The sequence below is a fragment of the Dromiciops gliroides genome, chromosome 2 (assembly GCF_019393635.1).
Source record: "Dromiciops gliroides isolate mDroGli1 chromosome 2, mDroGli1.pri, whole genome shotgun sequence".
Classification (NCBI taxonomy): domain Eukaryota; kingdom Metazoa; phylum Chordata; class Mammalia; order Microbiotheria; family Microbiotheriidae; genus Dromiciops; species Dromiciops gliroides.
This window is the reverse complement of record NC_057862.1, coordinates 540,600,402-540,622,238: the sequence shown is the minus strand read 5'-3', so window position 1 is coordinate 540,622,238 and position 21,837 is coordinate 540,600,402.

Genomic DNA, 21,837 nt, shown 5'->3' with positions numbered 1-21,837 from the left:
CACTGAGTTTTGGGTCAGAAAGATCTGAATTCAAATCCTGATTCAGATACTTATCAGCTCTATGACCCTAGGCAAATCATTTAAACTCTTTGTCTTACTTTCCTTTGACCTTAAAGTTCCTTTCCTCTTTAAATCTATGATCCTGTAATCCATTAATCTTCTAAAGAAGACATTGTTCCTGGGACTTAGTCCCAAATGAGTAAGTTCATTTTCTCTCTCTCTCTCTCTCTCATTTATGTGTATATGTATGTGGTTTGGTGGAGTACACATGTATGTATGTATTTGTGTGTATCTGTACACATATACACACACATGTACACACAGATATATAATACCACTACAGGTGTCCGTGTATGTATACACATGAAACACCACCCTCATGGGGGCTTCAAGCCATATCTCTCACATACATAACACACACATGTGTATGCATATAAGACACAACAATACATCTATACACATGTACACAAATGCATATATTAAACAGTACATGTCTGTATATTGTTATATATTTTGCATGATGTGTATACACACATAATACACACATGCATACATATACATATATACACAATACATATCTATCTATATCTTTATGTATGTATGAAACAGGAATGGTACAAGGAGGTAATGGCCAAGATAGGGGAGGAAGGCTTTGAGAAACTGTGGATGGGGCCTGAGCATGAGCTTAGTGGGCTATCCTCAAAACTTTGCAAAGCAAAAAATTAGATTAAATAGTCATTGAAAGTAAAAGTTGATGGCTTGGCCCCTATGAGATTTCCCCTGGGCTCCAGAGCAAGGAGTATCATTTGCTGCACATGTGCATTTGATTGGCTGTGGTTGTCAATGCACTCTCATTCTTAATAGCTTCCAGGCCTCCTCCAGAGTCCCTGACCACAAGGACGTATGAGAAAGATAATAAGATGTGGTGGAAAGAGTCCTCTTTGGTGTGGGCAGACCAGGCTCAAGTTCTGGTTCTGCTGTTTTTATGATCTGGGTAGGTCATTTCCTCTCTCTCGGATTCATTTTCCCTATCTGTAAAATGAGGGAATTGGACTAGATGACCCATAAAGTCCCTTCTTGCTCTGAATCCTACAACCATATGACTCCTGGATTCCCTGAGGTCTGGAGCTGTTGGTGATACTGAGGGATGAGTTACTGGCCCGGTCAAGAGGAGGACATACCAGAGGAAGGAGCCACAGTTTCCCGACTTGAAATGGTGATGGTGGTGAAGACAGCTTCCTTCCTAGTCTTTCCCTGCATCCGTTCTGTAACCTTGTTCTATAGAGCACTGTAATCCAGAACTGCTCCCCCATCCCAATCCCTTCTGTTTTGTTTAACCTCGTCTTTCTGAGACAGGTTGTTCCAGCTCGAGACATGCTCCCACCTCCTCCATTTCTTCTTGGTCCCTTTTCTGGAATCTGCAGGGAAGTTGCCAGTCTTCCAGATAGTCTGAGGCCCTTCCCCTCGATTCTTTTGCTGTTGCTTCTGTGTGTGTGTGTGTGTGTGTGTGTGTGTGTGTATAGGGAGGGAGTTGGGGAAGAGGCAGGAAGTCCCAGCGTGTGATCTTGGACAAGCTGCTTCTTTTCTTATGGTCTCACATTCCTCACCTGTGAAAAACAAGTTTTCTGACCAAGTTTCTATATTCTAAATTAAGATTTTCTTCATGAGCCCCATACTACAGGAAAACTCTCTGCAGTCTGGGCATTCTCTGTAGGAGCCAGAGATTCACATACTCATCTATCCATCCATCCATCCATCCAACCAACCACCCATTCACCCACCCATCCATTTACCCAGTCATCCATCCATCCATCCATCCATCCATCCATCCAACTAACTGTTAAGGGGTCCTCTGAACTTGTCTTTTTGAGTTGCCATAGTTTCTAGAAACACCAGACTCAGAGCATGCAGGAGCCCTGAATGTTTCAAGGATGAAGTTCCCCCTGAGCTGACATAATTTGTTGTTGTACCTCAAGCTAGACTCCTAGTGTATCCTTAAGAAGCAGTATAGGTGCCCACTTTGTGACAGGCTGGGATAATGCTTTTGCAGCTGGGGTCCTTTGCAGATAAGCAGAACCTCCTATCTTCATAGTCTAGCAGTTCCCAAGGGAAAAGAATGAGGCTTTTGCCATCATCTTGCTTCTCCCCTGGGAGAGTGGTCTTGTCTTTTTTCCCACCTTTGCCGCACCCTTCCCCTTCCCACGTCATGCCCCTTCCTGGTATCCCCTCCTCCCTTCATCCTGCTATTATAAAAATGTTAATTTCTGCAAAAATGGAGAACCCTTTGGGTTCCATATGAATGTTCATTTCTCTGCTTTTCACATAAGTCTTGTGACGTGATTGCCTTTTGATACAACCAACCAACCAACCAACCAAGCAATATTTATAGAACATGTACTCAAAATTGCAGCATCTTAGAGATAAATGAACTTCATTTAGTCTTACCACAATCAGGTATCTTATTTACAACACAAGTAGTCGTTTGGCCTCCAACTGAAAGCCTCGAGTGCCCAAGATCATATTGATAGGACAGGCAGGTTAACTTATGGCTGTAGCCTGAGGAGTTGGCTTGAGTCCCCCGTGTGGGTGGTGTTTGGCATACTGCCTAGTGGAGGAGACAGAACCCTAGCTATCTCTCTCACTAATTAGGAGGAGTAACTGGAGAGCTAAAGACGGGAAAGCTGAGCTTTCTCCAGAGCCAATGTGAAATTCTTTCCTCTTCCAGTCATAGCTTAACAATTTTCAGGGACCACTGGCTGTCCCTTTCTCTTGTTTCCCTTATATTATCCACAGTGCTTCCACTCTTGGGTGACCCCTTAGGGACACAAGTTTTCTCTCATATGAGATCGAATTTGAGGTCAATTTCTTTGCATCCTGACCCATCTAATTTTTCTGTAGAGTCCTAGGAGTAGACCACTTCAAACAGACTCCTTCCAATAATGCCCAGCTGACCCACTTTAATAGTTCAGTTCAGAGGCTCCCAAAGGTGATTGCCCACAGGAGACCCACAGCACTAGGGTGCAGTGTTGGTAATGGGGAGAGTTTGGGTTGAGACCATATATCACTGCTGTCTCCAAAGTAAAGAAACTGAGAGCCAAATACCTACAGCCAGTACAAATGGGTAGCAAAACAGAAGGCTGGACATAGAGAGGCAGCAGACAGTAATGAAAGAAGACTGCAGAAAATATATTGTCACAGAGACAGCACAGCTCTGGTCTTGGTTCTTCCACACAAGCCTTCTCTGTTCACCTCAACCCATAATGATCTCTCCCTTCTCTGAATTCCTTGAGTTCTTTCTGTGTGTACCAGGCATGCGGGCTTTGTCCAAATACTGTCTTGTGTTATTATGAAGTGTTACTTGTATTGTAAATTGTACAGCCAGAGAGCTCAGAATGGTTTTTACCTTCTTAGATATAGTAAAACTGTATTTACTTGTATTGTAAATTTCTCTCCCCAAATAAATTGTAAGCTGCCTAAGGATGGGAACTCTGTCTGATATTTCCTCTTATAACCCCAAAGAAGGCTAGTATAAATGATAGGCACTAGAGGCCTCTGTTTAGCAGCAGGACATATATATTTTTTTCTGGGCAATAAGGGTTAAGTGACTTGCCCAGGGTCACACAGCTAGTAAGTATCAAGTATCTGAGTCCAGATTTGAAAAAAGGTCCTCCTGAATCCAGGACTAGTGCTTTATCCACTGCACCACCTAGCTGCCCCTGGCAGGACATGTATTGTAGAAAGGTTTCTTAAGCTGTGGGTTGGACTTGATGAGGTAATGATGATAGCTAGTATTTATATCATAATGTAAGTTTTTAAAAAGTGCTTTACATATATTATCTCATTTGGTTCTCACAATAACTCTGTGAGGTCGACACTATTATTATACCAGTTTTACAACTGAGAAAATTGAGGTTAATTGACTTGCCCGGCGTCACACAAATAGTAAATGTCTGAGGCAAGATTTGAACTCAGTTCTTTCTGAATCCAAGCCTAGCACTATTTTCTGTGCCATCTAGCTGTCTAACTGGAATGAAGTCCATTCTAACTCAGATGGTCTGTTATTCTAGGAGTACATACTCTATGTTGAAAGGGTAAAAGGATAGATGACTGAGTGTGTGAACCTCAGGATCCTACAGAAGAGGATCCCTAGATTGCAGGCAGTTTTCTTTTGGGATGGGCCACTACCAAGAAAATGCCCATTTGGGCACATACTCTCAAACTAGCAAGCCTCCCTCCTTTTATATATAAGGAAACCACTCAAGAAGTGGTCACTAGCCCCAGCTCACATAGATAATATGTGGTGTAGCCAGGACTGGCACCCAGGTCTTCTGTACCATTGCTCAGCTAATCACCCAGATGTATAATCTTGGGGTGATCCTTAGCTTCTCACCTTTCTCACTCTCCTGCCTTCTGTCTCTTGCCAAGTCTTGTTGATTGGCACTTCATAAACTCTTTTTTTCTTTTTTTGCACCTTTCCCCTTCTTTCTACTCTGACACTATTTGAGTTTAGGTCCTCATAACTTTTCACCAGGGCTGCTGAGGGCTATTACCTCCTACTTGTTCTCTTGCTTCAAGTCTCTTCTCCAATCCATCCTCAACACAGATGCCAGCGTGATGTTCTGAAAGCACAGATCTGACCAAACCACCCTTCTGCTCCAAAAGTCTCAGTAACTCCTGTGGCTTCTAGGAGAAAACAAATTCCTCAGCCTGGAAGTTGAAGTCCTTCACAATCTGGCTCCAGCCTCCCTTTCCAGGTTTATTACACAACTCCTCTTACCCCCTCTATACTCTACTCTAGCCTAGGGGTTGGTGAACCACAGCCATGGGCCAGATCAGGTCAACTGTTTTTGCACGTCTCTACCTCTAGGGATGATTTTTTACTTTTTTAAATACAGTTTTACTATATCTAAGAAGGTAAAAACCATTCTGAGCTCTCTGGCTGTACGAAAAGAGGAAATTGCCATTGTTCACCAGACCCTGTTTAGCCCAATGATGGACTGGGAGTCACCTGTATGAGATGTCCATTCGTTGCCCCTCTCTAGGCCTTTGAACAGGCTGTACTTCACATGCTTTGATAGCAAGCTCTCATCATCTCAGTCCTGATCTCAATCTTCCTCAGATCAAGCACCAATTCTGCATGAGGGATGTCCTCGTTCCCTCCAGCTTCTGGTCCCTTCCACACTCCCCAAGTTGCCATGGATCGACTAAGTATGTGCATGGAGATTCTCCTGGGCAGTTTGGGCCATGGTGATTTTGGAGCTGGGATTGCAGATAGGAGATGGTTCAGGCATCCAGCCTAGCAGGGAAACCTAGAGAAGGCAGGGTGCCTGGTAGCAGAGCACAAGGACTCTGTGCTCTAGAGCAGGGCTTCTTCAATTTTTTCCACTTGTGATCCCTTTTCACCTGAAAAAATTTTTATGTGACCCTGGCTATACAGATATAGAAAATAAGTATATCTTATAAAATAAAATAAGTATAAAATAAATATAGTATAAAATATATACTATAAATATAATATGCAATATAAATATATTATAACATAATACGATGTAGTATAGTATAATATAATATAGTATAACATATCATAATATGATATATAATATAATGTAGTATAATATAAAATAAGTGTTGCCAAATTTTTTGCAACCCCACATTCAGTTATGTGACCCCATATGGGGCAGCAACCCACAGTTTAATAAGCTTTGCGTGACCCTAATCATATCCCCCTCCCCAGAGACTGAAGAGGGTGGTGGGGGTTATGTCTCCAATGTGTCGGGATATGTATTTGCCTATTTGTGATTATGCCTTTTGAAGTAAATATTTCTTTGTAAAAGCTAATCTGACTGTTAGTGTAAATAGAACTGGGGCATAGGGGCCACACCTATGCCTCTCATGTGTTGTAGAGTAAGTTTGCATATTTATGATTATATCTTCTGAAGTAAATATTCCTTTGAAAAAACTGATCTGACTGTTAATATGGGATGGGGGTGCAGGGGACCTCATTCACTTGAATGAATGCCATTGGTAGCGTTTGGAGTCATTGGAAGAGAGCCCAGACACCCCAAATCCCTTAAGGATACCAGAGAACCCTGGCAGAGGGGTGAGATGTAACACACCTGGCCTTCAAGTGGTGAGGGCCTGGGTAGTCAGTATTACATGAATAATTATAATTATATACACACACGTTTTGTATTTATACATGTACATGTTGTTTCCCTTGATCCTTCAGGGCAGGGCCTGTTGTCTGCATCCCCAAAGCACTTACCACAGTGCAATGGATTGAATCTAAATATGTCAAATGCTCTTCCCATTGCCTCTCATCCACCTGGCCCTGACTGTGAGCACTAGCCAGATAGTAGACCAGATGAATACTCAGTGTGGAAAGGATGGGTTGTTATACTTGAGTGATTGTTTTCCCTATGAGAGACAGCATGGCCCAGTGGAAAGAGTACTGCCCTTCTGGTTACAAACCCCTAGTCTGAGTCCTAGTTTTTCCTCTTGTTAGTTGTGTGTCCTTGGGCAAATCACTTACCCTTTTGTACCTCAATTTCCTGAGCTATAGAATGGGATACTCCAACTATCTACCTTACAGGCTTGTCATGTGTAAAGTACTTTGTAAACTGGAAAGCACCACATTGATGTGTTATTATTATTATTATTAGTGACATTCATGTGCATGGAGGGTTTAATTTTATCCCAGACTATCAGGGGTAACAATATTTATACTGCTAATCCAGTTTTAAGCTATAGAATGCTACCTTGCATTTAAATGGTGCTTTATGCTTCCCAAAGTACTATTTCACAGCTATTATTTCATAAAGTGTTATTTCAGAGTCATTGATTCTCACTGCAAGCCAGCAAATTTGGCCAGGCTAGAATTTTTAATATTCATTTTGCAGGTGAGGAAATTGCAACCTGCAAGACTCAGTTACTCTCCCAGGGTCACACAGTTCCTTTTAGCAGAACTGGGATGAGGACTCGGGCCTCTGGATTGCTAGCCCTGTGCTCTTTCCATTCTTATATAGGGTCTTTGACAGTTGCAGAGGAACAATTGGAATTTGACCAAGTTGATGAAATTTACCTCCAAGGAGGCAAGTGTTCAAAAGGGGCCTGCCCTAAATTTGACTGCCTGTTTTCTGAAACCCCTTTCTGGTTGAGTGAGGGCCTGGCTAGTGCCATGAGGAAGGAGGATGGATAGCTGGGGCAGGGGGAGTCTAGGGGTTAACTCCCAAGGGCCTTGATGTGTCTCTCTGGCTGGCTTCTAAGCAGTCTAAGGTTCCATGGGGCAGCACTTTCAAAGGCAGTGTTAATAGGAAGATGGACTGAAAGGGCTCTGAAGTTTGCCTGTGAAGTTGTGTTGTGTATCCAGACACCCGCAGCAGCAGTGGCAGCCTGTGCTGGGCATGCAGACACACACGAAGGCTGGCATTTAGCAACTTTCCAAATGTGAATTGTAGGATAAAATTAAATCCACATTTAGGGGCTTTGAAAGCACAGTTTATTTATTCTACAGTTTTTCCTACTGCCCTCATCCATTTATAATCTACACAGTAAATCAAAGTGTTCCAAGTTTCGGAGAGAGTGTGGTTAACTCTTAGTTCACATCAAGAGCTGGAAGGAATCTTAGTTGAACCCTGCCCCTTATTTTATAGAGGAGAAAATTGAGGACCAGAGAAGTGAAATGATTTGCTAAAGGTCACATAGGTGGTAAGGAGAAGTAGTATGGAGTAGGTGGTTAATAAATGCTGTTGATTTGACTTAATGGGATTTGAACCTAGATTTCCTGACTACAATGTTCTTTTGACTTCCTCCCAATATAAGCCCAATATAGGATTAAAATTTAAGGATCACGGGGCAGCCAGGTGGCACAGTGGATAGAGCACTGGTCCTGGATTCAGGAGGACCTGAGTTCAAATCCGGCCTCAGACACTTAACACTTGCTAGCTGTGTGACCCTGGGCAAGTCCCTTAACCCCAATTGCCCTGCCAAAAATAAAACAAAAAAAAATGTAAGGATCATAATATTCCATGAGATTATTGAGTTATAGCTGAAAGGGTAGGATATATAAGCACACTGGGCCCAATCTCCTCAGTTCATAGATGGGGACACCTGAGGTCCAGGAAAGTTAAGATATACTCAAGGTCATACAGAGAGTAAATTCCAGAGGCAAGGTTTGAAAACAGGTTCTTTGACTGCAGAACCAGTGCTTGCCACTGTGTTGGAGTTTTACAGATGAGAAAACTGATTCCCAGTGACATTTAAGAAAGGAAGGAAATAAGCATTTATTAAGTAAGGACTGACAATATATCAGGCACTGTGTTAAGTGCCTAACACATGTCTTATTGAGCCTTAAAAAAACCTTGGGAGGACATATGTTAAGTGACTTGCCCAGGGTCACCATAGCTAGTGTCTGAGACCGTCTGGTCTTCCTGACTCATGGGGCAGCTAGGTGGCACAGTGGATAGAGTCCTGGCCCCGCAGTCAGGACTTGAGTTAAAATCTGGCCTCACTTACTAGCTGTGTGACCCTGGGCAAGTCACTTAACCCTGTTTGCCTCAGTTTCCCATCAGTAAAAAATGAACTGGGGAAGGAAATGTCAAACCACTCCAGTATCTTTGTCAAGAAAACCCCAAATGGGGTCACAAAATGTTGGGCATGACTAAACAACAACAAAACTTTTTAACTCTAGTCCCAAGGTCCTCTAAATTCTTCCTTTAGCAACCTCTGTGAAGGAGGCAAAGTATGTCCTACTCTCCCTTTGGGAGACCCTTTCCTTTCTCCAGGGTTGCACATTAATAGCAGCACTCCCAGCACCCCTCCCTACCCTACTCTCCCTATCTCCCACTCTAGCTAATTCCTCCTAAGATATTTACTGCTAAAAGTTTAAGGCAGCAGAGACAGGACTCAAATCAGGTCCACCTAACTCCAAATTCAGTACTATTTCCAGTGGGTGACAACCTATGTGTCAAGGTGACAGGAAAGCTGTTTTTCATGGAACAGCAAGGCAGCTGGGTTTGTAGAGAGGGGGCATCTCTGGGTGTTGCATGGTGGGCAGGGTTGTCCTTTTCCCTTTTCAAGCAGTCTGTTCCCAGCCTAGGTCCCCTGGGAACTGGAATGACCTGAAACTTGGGCTTCAGAGTGATTTTCTCCAGGCTGGCTAGCCCCTCTGCTGGCAGGCTAGTTGGGCTACTGTTTTCCAAAACCCTTCCCTCCTTTTCACTCCCTCTAGTTTAGAGGGAATGAATGAAGATGCCATTGCTACTTCAGAAATATTCTAACCCTTTGGCTTGATAGCATGTATTCTTCCAGGTCCTGAGGTTGCTATACTCAGAAAACTTCCAATCAAGTCTGATCCTGGGCTTAAAAAAAGACCGTCAGTACCTAGCTTTCTCTGTGATTCCCACAGTCTCTTTTTGAGAATGGCTCAGGCCCGAGGCGGTGTTTCTTCAGCCCTGGGTTGGAGAACATTTCTGTTAATGATGTGTTGTCTCAGTTACATAATCATTACTTTGTCAGCGTTTTTTAGATGGGACCTTCTGGGAGACCCAGGTTTTGCTATTCATTAAGCAACCTTAAGGAATGGGCAGCATGGCATGATTATTCTTTGTCCTTCTGTCCTGAATGGACTTGCAGCTCAGGATGTAGTATTATCTGTCCTGCAGCTATGGGTCAGTAACCTTTGTGGAATGAGGGGTTGTCTTAATTTTTGATTTTCTTGGTGGAACTGGGGGCAGGGTGGGCAGTAGGGCTTGACTTTCACAGGGAGCCCTCCATTTGCTCCTTCTGAGTCTATCTGCAGATCACAGATTTAGATCTAGAAGGGACTTCAAAGCTCAATGAATCCAACCAATCCCCCTGCCCCCCTTTTGTTGTTTAGTTGTTTTAATCGAGTCTGATTCTTCTTGACCCCTTTTGGGGTTTTCTTGGCAAAGATACTGGAGTAGTTTGCCATTTCCTTCTCCAGTTCATTTTACAGATAAGGAAAAGAGGATTAAGTGACTTGCCCAGGGTCACACAGCTACTAAGTATCTGAGGCTACATTTGAACTCAGGAAGATGAGTCTTCCTTATTCCAGCCCTGACACTCTATCCACTGTGCCACTTACCTGCCCTCCCATTTTACAAATGAGGAAATTGAGGTCCAAAGGGAGAATGGTCTTCTTGGTCTCTACAGGACTGAGAAAAAAATGACTAGGAGGGAGAAGATGGCACAGTGGGTGCTACTGAAGGTACCCACTAGGATGGGCTCTACAGATATAGAGGAATTGGAACATAGTAGAGAGAGCACTGGACTTGGCTTAAGATGGAGCCCAGGCTCCTATCTGGACCTTGGCACATCCCCCGTGTGACTAATCAAGTTTCTTCCCCTTTTTTGGCCTGAGTTTTCTGATCTGAAAGTGGAGGTAGTAATACTAGTAGTGCCTCCTTCACAAGGCAGTTATGATAAACTGCTTTCTAATCATTAAATTGATATATATGCATTATTATACCTTCAGATATTAGGAAATAGAAAGGACCTCAGAAGTCATCTGAAGAGATAGCAAGGTGTCATAGTAGACAGAGCAATGTACTTGGAGATAAGAAGACCTGAGATCCAATCTTGTCTCTGAAATTTACTGTGTGACCCTGGGCAAGTTACTCTGACTCTGCCTGTCTCTGTTTCCTCATGTGTAAAATGGGGATTATGATAGCACCTCCCTCCCAGGGTTGTTGTGAAGATCTGATGAGATAACATATAAAGTGCTTCACTAAATTATTATTATCTAGTTCAACTTTCTTATTTTATAAATAAGGAAACTGAGGCTTAAAGAGGCTAGCCCAAGTTCACATGGGTAGAAGGAAACAGGGTTTGAAACAAGGTTCTGTGACTCCAAGTCAATAAGTCAGTCTGTAAGTATTTATTAAGCACCTACTATATACCAGGTACAGGTGGTATATATACAAAAAAAAAAACAAAAGAAGAAACAACCTCTCCTCTCCAGGAGGAGATGTAACATCCTCACTTCTTAGTCTCTTGCTACTCTTTGCACTATCCCATAGGGAACCCCCTTGTGTCACCTCTTGGACCACAGATAGAGAGTTACAAGCAGCCTCAGAGATGATGTCATCTTTTGTTGTTCAGTTGTGTCCCACTCTTCATGACCCATGGACCATAGCACACCCGCATCTTCCACTATCTATGCCTGTCCAAGTCATTTAGCCCAAAGCTTTTGTTTTTACAGAAGACCAAGGAGATTAAGGGACTTAACCAAGGTCACAGAGGTAGCAAGCTTAAGGGGTAGGATTTGAGCTTACGTCCTCTGACTCCAGTCAATGCTCCCTCCCTTATTTCCATCCTCTTTCCCAGAATGCCATACAACTAATTATACTAGGTGACAGAACCTCCCCCCCCCAAAAAAAAAATGTCTTGCTTTAAATCTTTATAGTAGACACCTCAGGAGAGATTAGCTGAAGAGTAGGAGGTAGAGGGGTGCAGGGACTGGGTTGGGGTGGGGTGGAGAGGGCTGTTGGAGGTGCTGCTGTTGAAACTTATCTGCATCTCTGGAGAAAGGAAAGGATTTCTGACAGGGAAAGTAGGACATTGCCTACTGCACTATTTTGCAAGCTTATGTTTGCCTCTTTCTCCCCAGCCAGGACATTACAGATCTTATCTGTACCACCTTTGACCTGCAACCCTTGAATTAGACAAATAGCTGCTGGGTTCTGACTCCGACTTGACTACAACCTCCTGGAGGTCCAGGACCTTACGCTTCTTTTAGCCCCAACAGTGCCTTGCACTCAGTAGGTTTTTCCCATAGGAACTGATTGATTGATTGATGAATTCCTCCGGAGCTTGTTTGCTTTGCATAATTACAGTGAGCACTTATAGCCCTAAGGTGGGTGTACAGGAAATTCTATGAAATTGATGAAACACTCAGTGTGGGCTGCCTAAGAAAATACCACACATCAAAACACAAACCCTGTCACAAACAATGGGAGTGATTTTTTAAAAAAAGCCTCACACAATGGGAGTGAATTGGGAAGAACTGGGAGAAGGATTATTGGCATATGTACTCTTATAGCTGGCCAGTTCTGGTGGAACATTGTGAGATAGGTAAGGTCTGTCTTCAACACTCACTTGACATCTTTCCTTCCTCTCCATTAAGGTAAATTTGACAGCTACCCTCAGGCCTCCAAACCATCTGGATTTTCCTCTTTCCCCCTTTTGACTCTTCCTTCCCCCCTTCCTTTCCCCCTTCCTTCCTCCTTCCCCCTTTCACTCTTCCTTCCACCCTTCTTTCCTTCCTTTCTTCTTTCCTCCTTTCCTTCCTTCCATCTTTTCTCCTTCTCTCCCTCCTTCCTTCCCTTCTTCCTTCCCCCTTCAGTCTTCCTTCTACCTTTCTTTCCTTCATTCCTTCCTTCCTCCCTTCCTTCCTTCCTTCCTACCTTCCTTCCTTCCTACCTTCCTTCCTTCCTTCCTACCTTCCTTCCTTCCTTCCTTCCTTCCTTCCTTCCTTCCTTCCTTCCTTCCTTCCTTCCTTCCTTCCCTCCCTCCCTCCCTCTTTTCTTCTCAGAACTAACTACAATACTTTAAGTAGAGTCCCACCAAATCAGAGGCTTAGAGGAAAGAAGACGTGATCAAATTCTGTTGTGTGACCCTAGACAATTCACCTAACCTCAGACAATTTCCTGGGATTTACTTACTAACTCACAGATCAGTTGCTGGAGGTAGTTCCTATACCTGGAGTTCTCTGAACTGTTGAGGTTGAGGTCACAAATCCTGACATAGTCACCTTTGTGAAATGCACTGTGAAGAGTACAAGGGGGAGAGGCCATATATGCATACTGTAGCTAAGACACAGTGCTTGTTCTCAAGGAGTTCAGTCTATTCCACTTGGAACCTCATCACTCGCCTGCTTCACCGCCCTCCACCCCCAGATTTACCCATTCTGTTGGTAATCCTTTTTATGGGTGAATATCAGCTAATGAGAGGTACTAACCCATTAACCTTGCTGAGGGGAAGAAGGAAGTCTAGAGAAGACCCCCAGGCCTCCCTCCCTTTCTTATTCCCTTCCCTCACTGCTCTCTGCAGTTTAATCCAAAGGAATCTTTCTGGTTCATTCCAATCAAGAGCGCAGTGTCATGACACACTTAGGACAGGAGGGGCCTTTCAGGGGATATTAAATCAGGCTTGCCATGTCCTCCAAGGGGAGCAACTGGTCCGGCGGACTGCAGGAAGGGCTTGGGGAGAGGAGCTCTGGATTTGGGCTCTATCCTCGATCAGGCCACCCTCCCTGGGGAGCTGTCCCCAGATGGAAGGAATAGTGGAAGGAAGCACTCAGAGTTGGCCCCATTTGGGTTCTGGCTCAGACATTTGCTAGCTGTGGTGACTGGGCAAGTCAGTTCAGAATCTAAACCTCAGTTTCTTCATCTGGGGACAATAATTTCACCGAATGTGTTTTGGGGATAAAGCTTTGAAAATGTTAAAGGAATAGAAATAGGAGCTATTCTTATGGATGGCGTGGCTCCAGAATAGCTAGGAACAATGGCGTCTGGGCTCATGCTCACTTCATGACAGTGTAGTCTCCCTGTGTGGGCTGAGGTCTTTGGTTCCGTCAGCCTTGTGCTCAAGGCCCCTCCTGTGCACAGGGGGGGGAAATGGGACTGATTTCCTTTTTTCTTCTTAGTGATACCCTCGAGGACAAGGGGAGACTGTCTTGGAAGAACTTTGAGTTTTCCAGATGCTATTAATGACAGTCCTTGGGAATTAAGCAGGAGATGAGGAACTTGCCAAATGGTTAGCTAGCAGAAGGTATGGGGTGGGTAGCTCTGGGAAGGCCTCGCTCTGAGAAACCATTCAGTTCTTCAAGTCATCCAGCCTCTTGCACTGCTTGGATAGCACTTTTCCCTTCTGTCTCAGAGGACGGGGTGAATTTCTCCACTGGCCCTCCTTCCTATGGCTTCAGACCAAATCTTCTTATCTCATTCTGTTTTTGGTAGCTTTGTAGAGGCAGAGAACCTCTGCAATGGATTCCTAAAAAAGGAAAAACTGAAGGAGAATGAATTGGCCCTCCTCCTGAAGACAACTAGGCCAACTAGGGTGATTCTGGGAGACCTGGGGCCTCCCTCCCCAGCAGACTCCTCACTTGGGGCTGACAGCACAAAAGCAAGCCGTGAGGCCGCCATTGCCAAGACAATCCAGGGGTGCTGTTAGCAGTCTGCTTTCCATTTTGTGTTCTGCACATTTTCCAAACTTGGCTACACCATAGCAGCCAAGACAAACATCATTTTTAACCTTTGATCCCTCCTTCCATTATTTTCTTTATTTCCTCTTATGCTAACCATTAATTTAGCAGATTTGTGGGTCCCATTTACTGCCCCCCTCCCTCTCTCCTCCAAGTTGTCACTTATCTGGAGGCACAGGACAGGATCACTGAGCCAAGGAAGAAGTTGGAAGACCTTCCTGCAATTCTCCATCCTCCCCCTCCTCCAGATTAATGAATGTTCCTGGAGCTAGCTCGCTAGGAGAGCATCCACTCTCTGGGCATGGGAAATGTGGAGCCAGTTGCTTCACCTGCATGAAGGAGCCATGGGAGGCTGCTATCGTTCGCTCTTGCTTCGGACCAGCCTGGGTGCTTCGGTCTCTTCCGCTGGCACAGCTCCCGACTCATGCTTGGGGGATAAGCTCTGGAGATAGATGGGGTAGGGAAGGCGGGCGGAGAGATAGATGTGTGCTCCAGTGAGGCCTGCGGTGTTTAAAATCGAGATCTAAGAGGATGTTGAGGCTTGGGGGAAAAGGAAAACGGACTCTGACAAAGAGTAAACGTTTGCCTCTGGTGCCTTTCTGTGTCTATCTCTTCTCCTCTCCTCAGGGAGGCAGGACTCTAAGTGCTGCAGAGCCCTACTTAAGGCCATTCTTACCAGTATAAGAGGTAGCAGGACATGGGGGAAGGAGAAAGAGGCAGAGGAGCCTATGTTAGGAAGAACTTCACACGGTGGAGAAAGGGAAGCCAAAAAAAAAAAATCAATGAGCATTTATTAAGTACCTACTATATGCCAGGCACTGCATTAGCCAATGGAGGAGAGGACACTGAATACTCTATAATGATTGGAATGATGCCACCTATTGACTTACTATAGGAAAGCTCCACCATGTGGAGAATGCCTCCAAGGGCAAGGCCATGTGGCTTTTCCTTGGCATCAGGAAGTAACGTTTGCGCATGGGTACTGTCTATCAAGGCTACCAGCCAATCAACTTGAGGAGCCTCCCATTTTCTGGGAGGGGACAGGAAGGAGGAAGGAGGGCCTGCTTGGAGAGGTCTGTCTCTTTTTTGGTTACTGACTTTATGGTGGTGGTGGTGGCGGCAGAGGACTTCACAGGAAAATTGAGGAAAGATAGGATTGCCATGCTGTTGGAATTCTGTTCTCAATTTTTCTCTTTCTATTTTTCAATAAACCCTTAAAAACCTAAACTCATTTTATCAGTGATTTTAGTCAGTTTCCCCCGAAACTGGGGGAACAGATTAGAACCCACATTTAGAATCTTAAATTACAACTCATAGCTGAAAAGAGGGAAATGGACCCACTGAGGAGGAAGTAACTGCTTGTCTTCAGAGGAGTCAATGATATATATAGATCATAAATTCTATTAGTTGAGGCTCAATTTCCTCTTCTGTAAAAGAGGGGGAGGGGTCAGACTTGAGAAACTCTAATGTTCCCTCAGGCTCTAAAATTCTGACTTAAGGGTCAAGAAGATTTTCTTTTTAAAAAGGGATTTATCTGAAGCATATCTTTGACCTTCTCTTCCTGTGTGGAAACAGTGCTTTTTCTCTGAGTATGTTTAGGGCTGAGTGTTTTGACAGTGGGGTGGGCAGGGGTGATGGAGATGTGAGCCTGGATTGTGGAGAAATGATTCCTCCACAGTGGTCTGTATGCCTAGGAGACAGAACTCCCAAGCAGCTAGGCCTTCTTGCTCAAAGTATTTTTTTTTTTTAAGTGAGGCAATTGGGGTTAAGTGACTTGCCCAGGGTCACACAGCTAGTAACTGTGTGTTAAGTATCTGAGGCCGGATTTGAACTCAGGTACTCCTGACTGCAGGGCCAGTGCTCTATCCACTGCATCACCTAGCTGCCCCTGCTCAAAGTTTAAGTGCCCCATCTACCCCCCACCCTCCAAGTGAAATTGTCAGTGCTGAATTCTGTATACACCTAAGTGGAAGGGGAATTATTTGCCAGATATATGGTGTCTGAGAGCAGGGCCTCTTAAGAGTCAGTGTTCAAATATGCTAGCAGGCCAATAAACGGAGGGGTTTGCTGTAAATTAAAGGAAAGAAGCAAGGTGCCTAGAACAGCCCTTGTTCATCCTCAGCTTTCTATTAACAACACTTTCCCCTTAAGTAGTGCATAATTCCCTGGAAACCTCTCTGCCCTCAGCTCCAAATGGGAGGTAATTACAAGAAAGTTGTTTGGCAGTTAGAGCTAGGCTGTTAGGTCAAGAGCTAGATCCTGTGGGGTTTAGTTGGGCTTTGAGAAGGTGGCCAGGCTACCATACCTTCTAGCTGGCCGTTTCAGCTGAGCCTTTTGGGGAGGAAGATGGTACAGAAAGGAAAAGAATGGATTGGAGTCCATGGGCCTACAAGGCAAAGCTCTGGCTTTTTGGTTCAATTAGACTGACTGGTGTTGAGACATAGTATCCCTAGATCTTAGTGTGGGAAAGGGTTTCAAAGGTCATCTTGTTACCTCCCTACCCAAATCATGAATCTTATCCATACTGTCCTTAACAAATAATTATCCAGCCTCTTCTGGAAGACCACCAGGGATAGGGAACTCACCATCTCCTGAATCAGACTATTTCATTTTGTGGATGGCTCTAATTATTAGGAAATTCTTTCTTATATCCTTTCTTATATATAAGATATATAACATATCTTATATTTCAATATGAGAAATCAGCTTTGCTGTAACACCTACTCTCTAATGTGTTCATTCTGCCCCCCAGGGCCAGGCAGAACAAGTCTAATCTGTATGTTCTTGGGCAAATTGCCTAACTTCTCTGGGCTTTAATTTTCTCATCTATAGAAATAGGAACTGGACTAGATTACCTCTAAGTTCCTTCTCGGTCTAAATCTGTGATCCTACGATCTTTTCCCCCACCTTTCCCACAAATATTTGATGATAGCTGTTGTATTCTCCCACAACATCTTTTCTTCAGGCTAAATCTTGCTAACTTCTTCAATTGATACTTGTATGAACTGGAAGAGAACCAAAATATATTCTTCTAGTTCAATCTCCCCCCATTTTATTTTTTATTTTTTTCCCCACAAGGGTCATTTTAAAAAAATAATAAACATTTTTATTCATAGTTTTGAATTCCAAATTTTATCCCTCCTTCCCTCCCTCCCCTTTCCCTTCCCTGAGGTAGTAAGCAATCAAATATATGCATGTGCAACTATGTAAAACATTACTGTTAGTGATTTTGTATAAGAAAACTTGAATAAAAGGAAAAAAATGAAAGAAAGTAAAAAATAGTCTGCTTCAGTCTGTGTTCAATCAATATTAGTTCTTTCTTTGGAGGTGGATAGTACGCTTCATCATTCATCCTTTGGGATTGTCTTGGATCATTGCATTATTGAGAATAGTTAAGTCATTCACAGTTCTTCATCAAACAATATTGCTCCCCCCATTTTATAAGGGAGGCCCAAAGATGGAAAATAACTTTCTTAAGGTCACACAGTGTGTTAGTGACAGAGTTTTCTCTCTTGGAGATCTGTTTACTTTCATATGAACTGAGGGAAAGGAGCCTCTTTATGCAATGTTTGCTGGGAAAGGAAAGGAATGGAATTATAGGACACCTGAGAATGTTATTAAAAGATCACCTAGGAAGTGAATGGAACTGGTTACCTCAAACTAGGATCACCACTGAGTTCAGGATATGTTTGGTAAATGTTTGCTCTTAACTTTGAATGGGCAGGGCAAAGGAAAGGGGGACTCATTGGCTCAGTCCTCCACAATGTCTTACAGCTACTTTCCACACTGTCTCCTTGATCCCAATATGGCCACTTGAATAGAGGCCCTTGATGTTACTTATCTGCGCTCTTGCAAAAACTTCCTAATACATCTTATTGCCTTTGGTGTCTCCATTTGCTCCACTCTTCAGACACTGTAAGTCTAATATTCCTAATAAACAGATGAAATTATGCCATTCCTCTGCTATGCCATGCCTCCCAAGGCAGACCTTTCTGCTTTGGGATCATTCTCATTGTTTTTGATTTAACTTAAGTTTGCTTCTCTGAAACTTCTACCCATTACTCTTGGTCCAATCCTCTGGATCCAGCCAGAAAACAGTCTTATGAATGATGTTTTACTCCCCCAAATACTTGAAGATAGTCATTATATCCTTCTTAATACTTTTTCTTCTCCTGGCTAAACACCCTCTGTTCCTTCAAACAGATCTCTGATGGCATGCATTTGAGATCCTTCATCATCCTAGTTGTTTTCCTCTGCACATTCTTGATCTTATTATGAAAATGTGGTTCCCAGAACTGAACACAACATTCCAGAAGGTTTCTGATCAGAGAAGAGCTCAGGGGTGAATGGGACAATCACCATTGTAGTTCCTGATAATGCCTCCTTCATCACAAGATGACAATGGGTTTTTGAGTTGTCATATCATATAGCCAACTTGTATTGAGTTTTGTTCACTTGTTTCAGTCATGTCTGACCCCATTTGGGATTTTCTTGGCAAAGATACTGGAGTGGTTTGCCATTTCCTTCTCCAGCTCATTTTACAGATGAAAAAACTGAGGCAAACAGTTAAGTGATCTTCTTGGTGTCACATAGCTAAGAAGTGTCTGAATCTGGATTTGAACTCAGGTCCTCCTGATTCTGGAGATGGCATTCTAATACATTGTACCACCTAGCTGCCTGTATTGATCTTACACAACATTAAATCATTCTTAGAGCCTTTTCAGATAAATTGCTGTCTTCCTCCAGGAAACCTTTTGATTTCCTCCCTGCTTTTTCTTCAGCTGGAAATGGGTCCTTCCTTATCTGCTCTTCTGCTATTTTTTTTTTGTTTTTGGTGGGGCAATGAGGGTTAAGTGACTTGCCCAGGGTCACACTGCTAGTTGAGTGTCAAGTGTCTGAGACTGGATTTGAACCCAGATCCTCCTGAATCCAGGTCCAGTGCTTTATCCATTCCTCCACCTAGCTGCCCCTCACCTGCTATTTTGAATCCTTCTCATATTATATTTGGGGCAGCTGGATATGAGTGAAATGACCGAACAACATGTTATATGCACTGATGGCCATACTTTACCTGCAACTAGATTATTTTACCTGTGTGTTTCTTCCCTAGCACTGAGTGCAAGGCTCTGCTTTTCAAGGTCAAGTCCAGTGCTCTTGAGGACCATGAGTACTGAGGGATCAGTCAAGGCTGAGCCTAATATAAAGGCTCCCTAACAGGATTCTTAGTCCCTGTAAGCATAAACCCCATGTCAGTCAACATTCTGCACTTTATGTAGGTATAGAGCTTCCACACAAGATCCTAGCTGGTGTGGGGATGAGACAGCTAAGGACAGGATCAAGAGTCTATCCAATATGGACCCCCTTTGGGCCCCAAATCAATCTATTGATTCTGGCACCGGGGGAGTGGGCAGGGGTCAATTTATAGGTGTGAGAGCCAATTTTCAAATTTACACCTTGGAAATGAGCAAATCTCTACAAATCCGGTTTGAGTTACTATTTTGCTGATTGCCTAGACTTAAGAAAGTGATGGAGAAAATGTTAATAATTCCTCTTCAATTTAAAAGTATGTTGTGGTTACACTTTCTTCCCCAGAGAACTGGTTTACCAGAATGTCTTGAATATGGGTTATTTGAAATCACTGACTGAAAAACAGAACCCAGTGGGCCTAGCCTTGACTTAGCTTCTGTCTGATGATGCCCCAAGGTGCAGTCTTTGATTTTTGGATAGTGATACAGTTTTAGATTACTTCCATAATGCCCTGAAAATTCTCTGAATGACTAGGAGCTCTTTCCCTTCCAAACCTTATATCCCTCCCTGTTCAGCAGGCATGAATTGGGAGTAGTATTCTGCACATAGGAAGGGCAGGGCAGATTAAGGGACTGCTTAGGCTCTTATCACCACTTTGGAGGCATCTGCTCCAATGATAAACGCCATCTGGAGCTAAGACTGGTGAATAAAACGTATGACCTAGCTGGGGAGTACCATTTTGGGTCAAAAACAAGGTGAGACTATAAAGTAAAGAAATCACTTTTCTTGTGTGTCAGGGTAGACTGGCCCTGATGGCAATTTCAAAGCAGACAGGCATTTTAGGAAGGCTTTCAAGAATAAGTTTTGAAGCAAAAAGATTGTTTTACCTAATACCAGATAACCAGAAAATTGATCAAGGCACCCCATTTCCTGACATCCATTTTGGTTAATGAAGGTTTGATGAGACAAGGTTGTAGTCATTCAAGGATACCTCGAGCTCCAACTCCGATATTCTGGGAATGATGTTTTGAAAAAGGCTTGTTTTGAATGGCTCAAACCATTCCTCATAACATTTTGTAAGGCTGAAGGGCAACCATAATGATGATGAGCCTTGGCGTGAGGCCATATGAGAGCTGAAGGGAACTGAGTATGTTTAACCTGGGGAAGAGAAGTCTTGGAGGTGGGGTGGGAGAGGGAGAGAACAACTGTATTCAGATATTTAAAGGGCTCTCACATGGAAGAAAGATTAGATTTGTTTTGCTTGGCTCTTGTTGTTATTCAGTCATTTCAGTTATATTTTACTCTTCATGACCCCATTTTGGGGTTTTTTGGCAAAGATAATGGAGTGGTTTGCTATTTTCTTCACCAGCTGATTTTACAGATGAAGAAACTGAGGCAAACAGGGTGAAGTAAGTGACTTGCCTAGGGTCACTCAGCTAGTAGTGTCTGAGGCCAGATTTGAACTCAGGAAGAGGAGTCTTCCTGACTCCAGGCCCCTGACTCCACACTGCTTACTGTGCCATCATTGCTTGACCTTAGAGAGCAAAACTAGGAGCAATAGTTGGAATTTGTAACGGGGGAGGCTTAAGCTTGGCGTAAGGAAAAATTGCATAACCATTAGAGCTATTACCTAAGTGGGGTGGACTGCTGTTAGAGGTAGTGGGTTCTCCCTCACTGCAGGTCTTCAAATTGGGGCTGTATGTCCACTAGCTTCACTGGGGACTCATCTGTGACCAAACACTGGGGGTGCAATAAAAGGCAAACACAGTCCCTGTCCTCAAGGAGCTAACATTTTAATGACCACTTGTTGAGTATGGTGTAGAAGGGATTCCTTTTCAGTTCAGGGTTGGACTAGGTGGCCACTGAGGCCCCATTTAACTCTGAAATTGTGATTCTAGATTCCCCAACAATGATCTGACATACACTTCTCTTTGAGTAGAAAAGCTTTTAAGAAAAGAAAGAGGTTTCCCTTCTCTAGAGATCTTCAAAATGAGGTACCCTGCATCTGGGGTGGTTTAGAAGGCTGGGGAGAGAACTAGGGGGATCCTTGAAACCCCTTTGAGCTGTGGGGGTTTTCTGAATTCTTATTGATGGGCAGGCGGGGTGAGCAATCATCAACAATATTTATCAAGTCACATCTTGGTGGAGGGACCTGTGGGGTTACTAAAAAATAAAAGGTGCAGTCCTTGTCTTCAGAAACAGTCACTTTGGGGATCCCATCTAACTGGAAGGAGGTCTGGAATCTGCCTTTCTTGCTGAGAGATATTTCTGTTTGAACTGTCATACCTGTTGAGGAGTTAGCCTGCACCTTTCCTGGGAGGAAGCTCACCCTGAGGGACTCTCTTGGGGTGGGGGGAGCACCTAAG